The sequence below is a fragment of the Epinephelus fuscoguttatus genome, linkage group LG12, assembly GCF_011397635.1.
Source record: "Epinephelus fuscoguttatus linkage group LG12, E.fuscoguttatus.final_Chr_v1".
NCBI lineage: Eukaryota > Metazoa > Chordata > Actinopteri > Perciformes > Serranidae > Epinephelus > Epinephelus fuscoguttatus.
The window spans coordinates 26,152,895-26,167,813 of NC_064763.1; positions in this window are offsets into that span (position 1 = coordinate 26,152,895).

Here is a 14,919-nt window from a genome sequence, read left to right on the forward strand (position 1 = left end):
TAATGAGAGAAAATGGGTGGAAAAGTTTGTCTCATTAGGGTTCATATAATTTGTTTTTAACCACATGTTCTGCAAAGAAGTTACAACAGCAAAACCAAAGGTCACATATGATGTAACTGTGTTAAAATGTGTATTTTCTACCATGCATCAGAGTGTGACGCTTTTTTCAATCTGGACTCAGTTGGTTTAGTGGTTAAAAGTGTTCACAACATTACTCAGATTCATCCAGAACAGTACTTTAAGCTATCTGATTTCTCAAAGATGTACTCCTTTTTATCCTTCATGAAGTGGTACTGGTTGCTATGCCAACTGTTGTAGCAACAAAGGTAGCCATATTGATTTTTTTTTTTTTTTTGTATTTGGTCCTTTTCTTCAATAGGAATAAAGTAAGAACAGGAAAAACTATATAACATAGAATTAAAAACTGTTGCATGAAATCCCCTCAGAATACAGTATGATATTATTTTTGGCCTATAACAGATTCAAACATTGTATTTGTGGATATTATCAATACAAATTTTTGGTAATATGACAAATGTAGATCATTCTAAAAAAAAAAAAAAAAAAAAGACAACTAAACGCACCTTTAGGTAATATTGCACTTTCCCAGAGTGCTCTGCTTGGTGAATGATGTCACACTAAAACACAGAAATCAATGCAGTCAGTACTCCTGTTGAGTATTGATCTTTTGAGATTGGTGCATTCTCTGTTTAACTGATTTGATAGCTGAGAATAAAAACATGTATGAACGCTGATGACAGATGTTGTCAGGTCATGGACTCTGTGGCCAACCCTAATAAAAGCAACAACAGCTATCGTGATAATGATAATATCATATTTACCTGACCATGCACATTTCAGTCATTAAGAGTAGAGCTAAATATCTCAAGTTAGGTAAATTAAACTGTTAGTAAAGAGGTGAATGCCACCCAACTGTGGCCTCAGTGTTCTACATCACAAATCATTTTTACAGTACTATTCGTAAGAGGAGCCTATCCCCCTTCAACTTCACTCACCATACTTCTATTAAAGCTCAGACTCACCAGACATTAGGGCTGCCCCCTAATAGTTGACCAAACGTTAGTCAACCAGAAAGGTCATTAGTTGGCAAGGTTTCATTGGTCACTTAGCCGCAGAAAAAAAACAAAAACAAATGTGAAACTCTTAGAAGCTGCGCCTTGTCAAAATAAATCAAAACCTATATGACTGGACCATGTGGGAATTTAATTTGAAAGGACAGACACAGGAAGTGGCCATGCTCAGCAGTCAGACAGGAGTCAGGTTACAGACCGATCACAGCCCACAGATATGTTTCTAAAGCATGTGTACGGCCCCTAATTTACAGGGCTGGTATTTGCGGTTATTCCACAGGCTAGTTAACAACACGTCGGGCAGGAAATCCAAAGTGTGGGATCATTTTGAGAAGGTGAAGGACAAACCCAAGGTGATATGTAAACTCATCTTCATTAGTCGATTACAAACATGACGTATCATCTGAAACATGGAAGTAGCTACATGCCCATTAGCCACTTAGCACAACCAACACTGCTTTGCCAACACCTTCAACTCAAACCATTGTGTTAATTTAATAATTAAAGTAATATGGTAAATGTGGGCGACTAGTCGACTAATGGCCCTAAATGACAACTATTGGTTGACTTAGATAACTCATAGTTGGGGGCAGCCCTACCAGACATACAGACATATTGGATGCTGGCCCACTCAGAGTACAGTATTAACAGTGTTAGGAGAAAGCTAGCAGATAAAGAAGCTGCAGCAGGTTTTTACTGCTTCTGTTTTTTGTGCTTTGGGACAATTAAGATAGCTGTTGGTCACATATGAAGCTTGTCATATGCTGCTGAAGATCTCGCTTGTGCCATAAGGCCCATTAACCACTTATTATTTTCCTTAATGATGTATATATTGCAACATTGGAACAACTTGGAATTTTGGGAACTGTACCAGACATCAGTGCGGTTTCTATGGCTCTCATTCATTGACATGTATGTGTTGAAGTGGGAAGGATGAAAGTTAACAAAGAAGGAAAAGCAAAGTTAATGCTTGTAGTTCATTGTGTAAAAACAGAGTGGTAAAATTATATATTTTTATAATATAATATTATACCTACTATACATTTGTATTTTTCATCTAATTTCTTCAGATAATTACAGTTATACATAATTTCAGGTTACATTTTGAGCCAGATTTCACTTACTTCACCTTAACAAACCACCCTGAGTGAGGTATTATACTACACATATTACTGTACCTTTGTACTATTGTATGATTTCACAAGAATAAGTATGAATTCCCCGGTGAGCTCAGGCTTCACATCGAGGTCAACGTGCTAAATAGCGAAGAATGAATCTCACTTTGGGTATGAATGAATACAATGTTTACTCTTCCAACCACCACTACCGCGGCCCACCTACACACCTCTCCACACACATGTAGCCTATATTTGGTTAAGACAAAATAACCTTTAGCTGTTAGGATCTAACTAGAAATGTATTGATTTCACCCATGTATTGATGTCAGAGTTCATTATGCTTTTGAATAGTAGCATATAGTTGACACACTGCGAACACAGGCGTGCTATCTTTAGCTGTGCTGCTGTTTTAAGAAACCATCTGTGTCATAGCTGCACTTATTTATCTTAGTTAAATCCAGAAATAGCGCAAAGTCCCTTCTGCTGCTGGGTGAAACAATGATATAAGAGTCAAACATAATGTCTCAATGCTGCCTTGATGAACACACAATATATTTAAAACCATATTACAAGTGTCTCGATTGTTAGCGTCACACTGAGCTCTCACTTGAGGATCTGTTGTACCTTTTTAACCTGGAGCGCTGAACAGATGGAATCAGGGAAGGGCTTTTTCCTCTGAAACTCCATTAAAAATAAGAGCCTGTGACAATCTGTATTTCGTGGAGAGCTGTTCAGCTTCTAACTTCCAGTTCTTAGTGGAAGTGGACTATTAACTATTAAAAACACACACACACACACACACACACACACACACACACACGCTGAGCTCTCAGTGTGGCCTGTACCGTTGCATTATTACAATAAAAACTGATGCTTTGAGGAGCTGTAAGATGACCTCCTGTTCATGTTCAAACTTTTATTGAAGAAGCCATACATCACATATAATCAACCTTCATCCCTAGTCTCTTTGAATGGACAAACACTCACATTTTTTATTACATTATGGCTCTATAGATCTTTATTGACTCAAAAAGTGGTTAAATTAAAGTGAAATTCATGACTGGCAGCAGATGATCTGAAAGATGGCCTTAAGAACTTGTGTTAAAAGCGCTTTTATTATCAGATTTGTGCTTTCTGTGGAATGTGATTGAATGTGACGCTACAATTAATCGCACGGTGACCTTTACTTCAGGTGAAGTTATTCCTTTGTGACACAACATAAGAGTGTAATGTTCGCTGTAAAGCAAAATAGTTAAGGACTGGCTGTTACGATAAAAATTAATAAGTGGGATTAATAAGTGAAGTAAAAGTTACAACTGGCAGACCTCCTTCACCGTTAGTTTCTAGTATTTGAATATATTATTGATAAGCAGTGGTGCTTTAGGGATGTCTAAGGGCATGTTCATCAGAGAGAAAATTACAGAGGATCAGCACAACTTACAAGTGACCTTGCTTGGGGGGGCCTTTAAGCCATTTTGTGCTTTTCTACTTGTGTCACACAGCTAGTAAAACACAATTTAGACTTTATTTAAACATCTGATGCAATCAAAATGACTCACAGGTCAATAACCAAGGTAAAAAAATTGTCTTACAGTGCCTGTGCAGCGAGGAGAGGCTCTAATCAACATGGAAAATAACAGACTAGAATTTTTAAGAGTAAAACGCTGTGAATAACAACTACAGCGAATGTGTGATCATTGTAGTTCCCACACAATTACAATGTGTATTTTTACTCATAAAAATGTATTAAAAATCATAATACACTAGACCTCCAAGCACCTGACGCAACTCTGAACCAAAGGGACACTGCCTCGGGGCAAACAGGAGGACAGGGCCATCAGTGAATGGGCTTAAATAGCTGGTTTAATATGCATTTGTTTGCATGCTTGGGCAGACTGAGATGTGCTTCTGCAGTGCATTCTGCCAAGATCTGCTCCAGCCTTGGACTGCAAGCGACATCGAGTCCGAGCCTGTGTTACTAACAAAGTAATTCTCAAGAAATCTTTTTTTAACCTCACAAATGTGGAAATCTTTTCAGCTTTGGTTATTCTCTGCAAATTGACATAAAGTCTAAAAGGCAAAAATGAAAGAATTAGCCTTAAAATCCAGGTGAAATGGCATTTTGAGAGTATCTAGCTTCAGAATAGAGTGCTGCAGGGATGACGTTATTTTATTTATCTATTTATTTTTTGTTGGTTGATGTGGAAGTTAATATCCCTCTGGTTTCCTTGTCAAAAAGCCACAGAAAATAAAGTCTATGTGGCAAACAAAGGTTTATAATACTCAGCAAGGTAATCTTTACAAATGAACACCACGTTTGAAGCCGAAAGGCAATTGCCAGGAGTAAAAGCTAACGTTAGGCTACTAATGAATGTTAGCAACTGCCCTTTAAAGAACACCTTAAAGCTTCAAATTTCACAAGGGGCGTATTTACTGATGTATTTTTGACGAGAACAAGACATTAAAGTCTCTTAAGCTCATGTTAACCACTGACCTTATTTTGGGCATTTAACCAAAATTAAAAAAGAACAAACAACTGACTTGAAGACGAGGGATGCTGGAGTGCTAAAAAGGTAATTATTTTCTGTTTCATTTTTTCTTAGTCCTGCAATCCACCTCATTTTTCACAGAATCACGGAGGCAAAACATCGCAGCCAGCTTCCGTTTTTTTGTGCAATACTTCCGGTCCAGCACTCTTGACCACTGTGTAAATGGGAATCGCCTTGTTGTTTACCTTGTTGAGTTTATATATGTATATATCACATTTTTCACGTCACTATATCACCGTTTAGACTAATCTGATGTTTGTAAAGTCTATAAACACAATGATTGAACAAACATGACTATTTCTGTGTAATTAATAACATGGTTATCGTAGATTAGCTGGGCTAACCGTTAGCTGTTAGCCGTTAGTGGTGTCTGTCGTAACTCAATGACTCAATAAGCGGTCCGTGAAAAAAATATTTTTTCCAGCGGATGTCTTAGTTACAACATGATTGAGCTAACTGGAGTAGTTTCATGTCGTATCCGACAACAGGAGGCTTTTAACAGATGACGTCCTGATGTTAGCTTTACCGCTGCTGTTAGCTGACCCTGTCAGCTGCAGCCACTGATGCTTTCTAGACATCGTGATTTCCCAAAACTGAATAAATACCACACACAGCAACACAAGACTGCTTTGCTAGCTCAATCATGTTGTAACGGCTGGATGGTTGATGCGTACATGCTGATTCGCGTACTATCAGAGCCGATCCACACATCACTATGGCTTAATGATCAACTCAGTCAATAAAAACAACCCGTCCTGTTTTAGGAGTGTATGTCGCTGACAGACAGAAAGAAAAAAAGAAAAGGGAAAAAAAGATAGAAAAGCAGCGTACACCTCACATATTTATTTCTTACAGTTGCGCACACGTTTGGCTGGCATGCAGAAACACCGTCTGTGTGTCTGTGTGTCGAGGGTGCGAGCCACAGCTTCAGCTGCTCAGGTAGAGAGGCTGTGTAGCCTGGTGTGTTTTTTCGCTGATTCGGTTCTGCAGGTTCTCTGCTGGTACACTTGAGACAGGGATCAAGCAGTTTGTCTCACTCGGGATAGATGGTGCTTTTTTGGTTCATAGTTTTTGATTGACGTGCGATTTATTTGCATTTAGAGGGAATTATTTTTACCAGCAATTACCGGATAACGGAAATGTGGGCACAGTTAACTATATAAAATACACAGACTAACTAACTAACTAACTGACTGACTAACATAAACAATTGAAAATTGAAAAAAATTTGCTTGCACCGTTAGCTCCGATGAGGGAAAGCATGAGGGAAAGCGGCTGACCGGAAGTCATGCACAAAAACACGGAAGTTGATCACTATTTACTTCCGTGTTTGAAAATAAGGTGGATACATTGTGACTTATATCCGAGTCTAACAGGACAGACAGGTGGGATAAAATTCTGGGAGGGATTTGATTGGATCATTGAAAAAACAGTCAGTGAGGCCCTGATGGTGTAACGCTTTGCTCCATGTAACGTTAGCCGCTGAAGCAGTCCACTGTCAAATGCCTTCGGCATAATAAACTGGAGCTGTCACAGATACCACTCTCCTCAGAGTGAATAAATTCTAGCCACGATATTTTGACGACTGTATTTTTGCAAACAAAGACACACCAACGTAGCATGCTGTTGCTAGCTAGCTAAGTAACGTATCTTAGCTCCGTGCAGCTAAACTTTGCAGACTGATAGATTCGTAGATGTCAACATATTATTAGTTGAAATCGGCGCTAACAAATGAAAATACATGTTTGTTTGTTTTTGGGAACAGGAAGAAAACTTAAAAAATCATTAGCATATATTGTTAAAAAGGTGCGCTTCATGGTTGGGGATCTAGTCTAAAAGGGTTAAAAGGGCATTTTTCATTTCACCTTAACTTAAAGGGGTTTTTTTTCCATTCACTGATTTGTTATTTGGTGTACACAGAAAGAACAGAATTAACCACAGCATAATATAATATCAAAATATGATAGGCTACCCATGGTTCAAATATGAAGCAAAGATCCATACTTGGTGTACTGTATGTGGATGTTCCATTGAGTGTACAGAAGGGAATTGTTTAAGTGTAGCACAAGCCAAATTGACACACACACACACACACACACACACACACACACACACACACACACACACACACACACACCATAAATAGAACAAGAAACAAGGTTTGAAATTCACTCATGCACTAAATCATATACAAACATAAACACATACACTTCCGAACAGACACAAAAACATGCCTTCTCTCCCTTTCCTTCTTACTCCCTCTCTCTCTCACACACATACACACACACGCACACACACACTCACGAGGACACGTAGGAACAGATTAAGTCCAAATCAATGGCTGTGGCTGGACTGGGAGAGAGATTTCACCCAGGGTTCTCGTTAAGGTCTGACACATGCGGCAAAGGCTGGAGGGAGTGTTATTACCAGGGTGATGGTTGATAAGACACTCGTTTCTCCACGGTGCGTCCCGCGGGAAAATGCATCGTGCAGCCATGGAAACCATAAGGCTAGGTGATATGCTATAATTGGGCCAGCGTTTTTAACGGTGCAGCTGCACTGCCAGGTATGCCACTGTCTTCAAATGAGAAATTATAGTGGAGCCACCACGGCAGAGAAGATGCAACTGATTTTCGAGAATGTTTTTTCTCTTCTTCTTCCTGTGTGGTTCCCTTTTGATTTGTTTTTATCAAACAGACGAATACAGAGAGGATGTGCCACAAGATAATTTTCTCAGACAAGTTGTATTCAACAAAATGAAGCAACAAAGCTAAAAAAAATACATTGACTTATGAAGATTATAATAATGGATGAGCAAACATGCACACCTGTCACTACATGTTTTGTTTTTAATTGCTTTACTGGCATTTTTCCTTCAGTCTGGATGAAAAACTGCGTCAGGAAACACAGTATAAGATGGAGGAAGAAGACGAGGGAAAAGGAAGAGGAGGGAGGAGGAGGAGAAGAGGGGAAAGATAGTCGTCGGCCAATCCCTGCTCAGTCTCTGTAACTTGGTTGATTACGATCAATTTCCCTGGTATCGATGGCCTCCCTGGCCCTGAGCTACACTCCCTCCTGCACTTTGCATGGTACGTGCTTTGTGTACCATGACATGACTCACACTCCACCACCACCATCCCCAGCCCCTGGCTCTCCCACCTGCAGTCCCCCAATCCTGGCCTTGAGGAATATCAACAGCTGGGTAACAGGAGGGATATCATCAAGCAATTTAGAAAACAGAAATGTTTCCACTTCGATGTTCTCACAGTCAGTTTTAAATCTGGGTTAATGCAGCATTTTTTAACTGATTGGCTTGTGAGCGTGGTAGGTGTAAAAAGTTTGGGTGGTGTTACTGCAGCAGTGCGGGCGGAAGGGAGGTTTTTTTTTTCTCTGTCAGGGCTGCTGAAGGATTGAGCTCTCGCTGAAAAACTCTGAGAGACAAGGTGGAAATGATGAGATGAAGTTTGGTCACGACGTGCTGGACCGAAAGCCCCAAATCTGTATTTGTTCTGGGGAATGCGAAACTGTCCTCCCTCCGGCATGTGCGAGGGCGCATCCCGCTCGCTCTATCTCTGCACACTTGGCACGCTCTATCCGAATTAATTGCATCTCTGCGAGGGAGAGAGCGAGATGGATAGAGGGAGAGAGGTTTAGTCCTTCTGTTGGGCTGGTCTTGCTACAAGGGGAGTCATTTAAAATTCTGCCTCCCATGTGGCTCCTGGTTTTCACTTTAATGACCCCCCTCCTCTCCCCCTGCTTTTTACCCCATGACTTTCCTGGGTTTTGAGCTGCGAGCTCAGTCTCCTATGGCTGCACAGTGCTGATGCACGCCTTATTCATGCATGTATACAAATAAATAATGCTTGTTTATTGACCAGCATCAAAGCCATTAGTGACAAAATACTCTATGCACCTTCTGTCTCTCCCTCTTTGCCTTTCCCTTCCTCCCTCCTCCACCTCCACAATCAACCATCGCTGCCATCAACGATCCAACTCTCTGCTTCCTATGTTTACTTGCCAATTACTGCATGAGCACCACCTTTTCTTCTGTGAAAATGGCCGCTGCACCTGTTGTCAAGCGGAAGGATCTTTGAATTAGTCTTTGCACTGGACTATGCTGTAAGAAAAACTAACTCTTTGTTTTGGAAGAAGGGAAAATCTTAAGGTTTTCCTTTTGTTTACAGCGTGGAAACGTGTCTACTGCAAGGGAGCAGGTTTCGTTTCGCATTGGGGGACACATGAAACAAGAGTTGGGGGTCCTCTGCCACAAAATTTTAAGAACCAAACACTGTATTCTGGTGAATTTTTATGCACTGATTTGTGGCTTTTCTGCTCCTGTTTGTGGTGTTGTTTTAATGTTGTCAAAATAAAAGTAATGTTTTTATCGGGGGGGACAAGCGCACATGATCTAAATATTGACAGGGACATGTTCTCTGCACTCCCCCCCACCCCCCACCCTGAAATCTACACCCATGGTCTACTGGGTAATAACTCAAAAAGTAAGGATCATACAAATATATTGACCTATTATGACGATTTTAGAGGTCTATATCCACATATAGAAGTGTGTGTGTGTGTGTGTGTGTGTGTGTGCAGCAGAGGCAGCAGAAGGCCCTGTGGACGGTTAACTGCCGCAGTGTTTACAGGCACCACAGTCAGCTTCGTAAGAGGCACGATAGGAAATGGCCTCAATAAGATAAAGCTGAGCCTTCTGCGTAGTTCTCGACAGGGGTCTCACACACAAACACACACACACACACACACACACACACACACACACACACACACACATACATGTATCAGTGTTGGTGAGGTGGGGGTTGAGTGGTGTGGGCTGTAGGACAGCAGCGGCCCACAAGGTCAGAGTAGGCAGTGTATATGGTTGTTTTTCTCTGTTTTTTCTCTCTCTCAGCGGTGGAGCTGCTGCCTCCCTGGGTCTCTCCTCTATCTGGTCAATACCACCACGCAGCTTCTGACGATCAATGGAGGGTCAATACCTCTCAGACGCCTGCCTCTTTGTGCTCTCACTGATTTAGATACCACCTACCCAGGCCATCTTTTTTTTTTTTTTTTTTTTTTTTACTTTTCCTTTCTCCCTCCCTGTTTTTTTTATGACCCTGGCTCTCACTTAAATACGTGAACCTGCTGAAATTAGAGACACAGCAGTAAATCTGAGGGGCAGAGCGCACATTCTCTGCCAAACGGCATAAACCTTAGCCCCTCATCAGGCATGCACACGACTGTGGTGGCCTATTGTCTGCAGAAATGTCCTCTCGCCTTTTTCATTAGCTGAAAGAAAAACAAAAAAGTCCATTCATCTCAGCGAGAACTGATGAATCACACACTGTAGTTATGCAGGTTGCCTCAATGACATTATTCTCATTTATGGTTTGCCAGGTTCAGGCTGACTCCATAATACTCTGGGTTTGATTCACCTGTAGATGGGGCTAGATTAAGTCTAAAAAGTCCAAACTCTGACATAATGGAGCTTGCAGCAGTTCATACAGGACACTCAGTCATGCATGCTATCAGCTGACCCATGAGCACGCAGTTTACAATCAGACTGACAATAAGCTGGTCTGTGTTAATGCCGAAGTGGCTCACACTCATTCCTGCAGCACATTCACACTGCTACTGCTGCTGCTGTTGCTGCTGATGATGATGATTGGTGTTTGTAAAGCTTTCCTGCACCACTCCTTTCTCTGCCTGCACTAGCTCTGGTTTTACACAGAAACCACTTCAAGTCAACATGTGGTGGTTATGTTCGCTTACTATTGGACAAATCATGTTGGTATTATGTTGCCAGGTAAATCTCCATAACCTATTGTGTATAATCTGAATTTCTTCATGGACTGTGTAAAGGTTATTGAAATAGGGAAGGGGCTGAATGTTAAATATTAATTTATTTAAAAAAAAAAAAAAAAAAAAAAAAAAGGCCCTCGGCAACATTACAAAAGTCACTATCCAGAACCGTTTTAAAGTAAAATACTGATACTTATATTTTGTTTAACATGGTTTCTTGACATAATAGTGAAGAAAAAAAAGGTCATTGACAAATTTGCTTGCAGTAGGTTTTGCTTTCACTTTCTGCGCTCTCCAGCGCAGACATGAGAGAAGTTTGCATTGCGGGCTTTCTCCAATTAAGCCAACGGAAATCTATTCATTTTAGCCCAAACCATGACTTTTTTTCAACCTTAACCAAGAGATCCCTTTCTTTTAGAAAGCCTTCAAGGAAAATTTCTCCCAATTGCCTCCAGTGCTGCACGTGTTGGGATGACTAGCGAAAGATCAGTGTGCATCAGGATGGCTAGTGTTAGCATGAAAGGTCAGACCCAGACTTTGATGAGGAGACATAAAAGAATTCTAAGTGTAGTTAGCATCTTTTGTTTACATTGTCTGTTAGCTTGTTGCCTAATTGACATTGGCTTACGGCGCATTAGTCTGAAACAATATCTGCTACGAAGGGTTTTTGGTAGATTGTGTTAGGAAGCTCCAGGGTCCATCTTAGATCTTAAAACTGCTCCACTCTATCATGTTTGCTGTCAAAACTTTCACTATGCTAATGCTAATATGCTAATGCTAATGCCAGCTCTCACTCTTTGACAAATCAACTGTGTACTGTGGACCTGAGGATTCAGATTCCACCGTTGATATGTGGTCCAGTATTAGACATGAATTGTTTTTTGTAATAGTGACATACCTAATCTAGTCTGTCCGGCATACACATAGATGTATTAAGAGACCTGGATACTGCATTGGAGGCGGGACCCTGTTCATTCCTATGAAAGTTGCTCAGTGATGCATGAAGCCAAAAATGCTCCATTTCTGCAGTAAGAAATCACGCAGATGATCGGCACTGATTCCGCATCATAGGGCCCACAGAGCAAGCACACTAAAGACTTTCGCTTAACTTGAAGTTAAAAAAAAAAATTAAACACGTGGCTCTTCTAGACTTTCCAAATAACTTTCCAAATGACTCTTTTCTAATGTAAGTCTATGGGAAAGAGTCTTTATTGGGCCAAATGGCATCATGTGATGGGCTTGGGAGTTTTTAATTTCACTGTTTGGCCACTCTGAAATTGGCTTCAAAGCCCAGTGTGCCTGGGCCTATGCTTGATTTTCAGATTTTATTGAAATGCACAGACATCACCCCCTTCAACAGAGGAATGTGAAAACACCTCCCTGGAGACAGACGTTGCACTGATCCAAGTCAGTATAGTTAGGGTTAGACATTTTAGGGGCCATAGACATAAGAAAAACACATTTCTAAGCTGAGGGAGACTTTAATTTTGTCTTAATTTAGAGTCCCCAATTAACCTGCATGTCTTTGGACTGTGGGAGGAAGCAGGAGTACACAGAGAAAACCCACGCTGACACGGGGAGAACTTGCAAGCTCCGCACAGAGGGGCTTTATTTATGGCAAATAAATCTAAACAAAATACTCTCCATATTTGAATAAAAATCTGCTGCTGCCCTCTAAGTTGAGAAATATTTAAAACACCCATCCCTGCTCTCAGGCAAAAATTAAAAAGACATAACCCTCCCCTCACTAATATTCTTGCACCATCGTTTAGCACACCTGAACTGAGATTTGGATTCAGTGAAACCTGAGAACCAGAGCCAAATAAAACTCCATTATCACTTGTTGCATTGAATGGCTTAACCTTAATAAAAGGGTCCTCCTTCTCACAAAAAGAAGTGTATTAACCTTTTACCACCCTCTCATCTACCTGTGGGATGTTTTCACTGACTGCTAAACATGAATATAAACATGTACTAAAGATTAGACTAACATCTTTTGGCCATTGTGGTTTATTTTCAAAAAGAACATCCTGTCACTGCAAAATATGATACCGTCTTACCTTCACAGCAGTCTGGTAGTCAAACTTAGGAACAAATCCTTGAAACGTTTATGCCTTTGCAAAGCAAGGCTCTGATAATCAAAAACTCTTCCACTGGTTTTATCAGGCAGACCACCCTGACAAAGAGTTAATAAAATGTCATCAAAGTATCGCCTGTGGTCGAGACTACAAGTTGTTTACTTGACTACTAATATGCAACCCTTGCTTAACACTTTGGTCACGTTATCTAACGAAATTTGTCAGAGAATTTCTTGAAAGAAATCATTAGCACTAGTGGTGCAGCTGTTATTAGAGTAAAATTGCTGCAGAATAATGGCAGTGTGACATCTGCTGTTATTCCATTATTAGGGTACTAGTTTTTCCCCACTGATCAACAAACCAACTCACACTCTCAAACAGGAGAGGATGACTAAAAATCAGAGTGCCAGCAGGTTGATCGTTGTTCCACAGCAACTGTAAGTCAAACACAAAGGCCTGCGAAGACTTAACACTCAAATTAAAACCGCAATTTATTCAAAACCCAAATGTTTTCTTCGCCTCTCACTAAAACAAACTGAATGAGCATGATGCACATTAGGAAAAAAAAAAGGAAAAGAAACATTGATTTTTCAACAGTAACTGAATAGCAAACACAAGCCAAACACAGTAGGCCATTAAAAACACCCACAGAGCCATTTGGCATTGTTCTACTGGAAACCCATTACTCTTCACTAAAAAAAATCAAGTGGGAATAAACAAACAAACAAACAAACTGTATTAAAAACTGTATTCTGACCAAATGTTGGCCTCGCAATGATAATCTTAACTGAAAGTAACTATCTTTAGCTCCAAAATTCATTCATTGCTTTTAATTAGCAGAACGGGATTAAGAGTAATGAAACAAAACAACAGCATGAGACAAGGCAAGACTGTACATGAACAACAGGGGTGCCAGGCTGTCTGAAATAATGTGTGAGCTTTATCAGGTGATTGACGTGCGTGTGACGATCACACTCAATAACAGATCTATTTCACAACTTTTGGGGCCAATCACCTCCCGGTTTAACACATACTGAGTCACAGATACAAACTGCTGGTGTAAATAAAATGACAAACTTCCTTTCTGATCCGTGTTGTCAGCTGTGCAATCCTGGCAAGACCATGGACACAACTACTTTTCAAATCCCTGCGTAATCATCAACAGTAAATATTAATGAAAATGTACTTCTTTTTTTGTGATGAGATGTAATTGTTACATTAATGCCAAGAAATGAGTCTGAATTAGAAACCTAATTAATTGTATTCTAAGAGATAATATTTATTTGATAGTACTCATAGTGAGTTGGCAGCTGCTTTGCATCACAGCCAATATCTCTGTGCTGCTTCAAACAGGAACTCACTAAAACTAACACGACCAGCAACTTTTAATTCCTGTTAATTCATGACACATAATGTTGAGTCCACAGCCATTTATAGAATATAAAAAACACAGGACCTCTTCATTTCATAACTTGCATTACATTCAAGGCAACAAGCTTTTATGGTGGCTGGAACAATAAAAGCTTTTTCCCTACGTGCAGAGGACACACACATTGTTATGATATTACAGTCAGTCATAATGGGTAGACTTTGTCACACATATCGATTTGAACCAGAAGCATAAAAGGTGTTGAAAGTATCAGATGCAATTCCTGATGTGCCAGTCATTTTTTGTGACCCAACATGGACTTTAAAGGTTTTGAGTGGTGAATTAATTATAGCACCTTTGTGTTTCAGCCTCAGACACACAAACCATCTGTTCTTTGATATTTAAAGGTCCAGTATGTAGAATATAGGAGGCATTTATTGGCAGAATTTGCATATAATATTCATGACATTGTTTTTCTTTCATTTATAATCACTTGAAAAACAGGTTTGTGGTATTTTTCTTACCTTAGAATGAGCAGATTCTCTTCCCTAGAGTCCGCCATATTGTTCTACAGTAGCCCAGAGCAGAAAACCAAACACTAGCTCTAGATAGGAGTATATTTTCACATGAGCCACCGTCATGCTTCTACATGCTTGGCACATGTTTTAGCTCTGCAACCTCACCGCTAGATGCCACTAAGGGCGCATTCACACAAGGATAGTCCGGGGTACTCGGTTCAATTGGGCGGGGAATGCCGAAAAATTTCACACCTTCATTTGGTTCAGTTCATTTGCACTTTTTAAAGCGGACCAAACCACCTGGACAACATCACGCAGTTACAACAGCTGCTCGTTTGGGGGCGGGATTGTCCGAAGTGACCACTGACAAGGAAGAAAAAAAGCATGAAGAAGA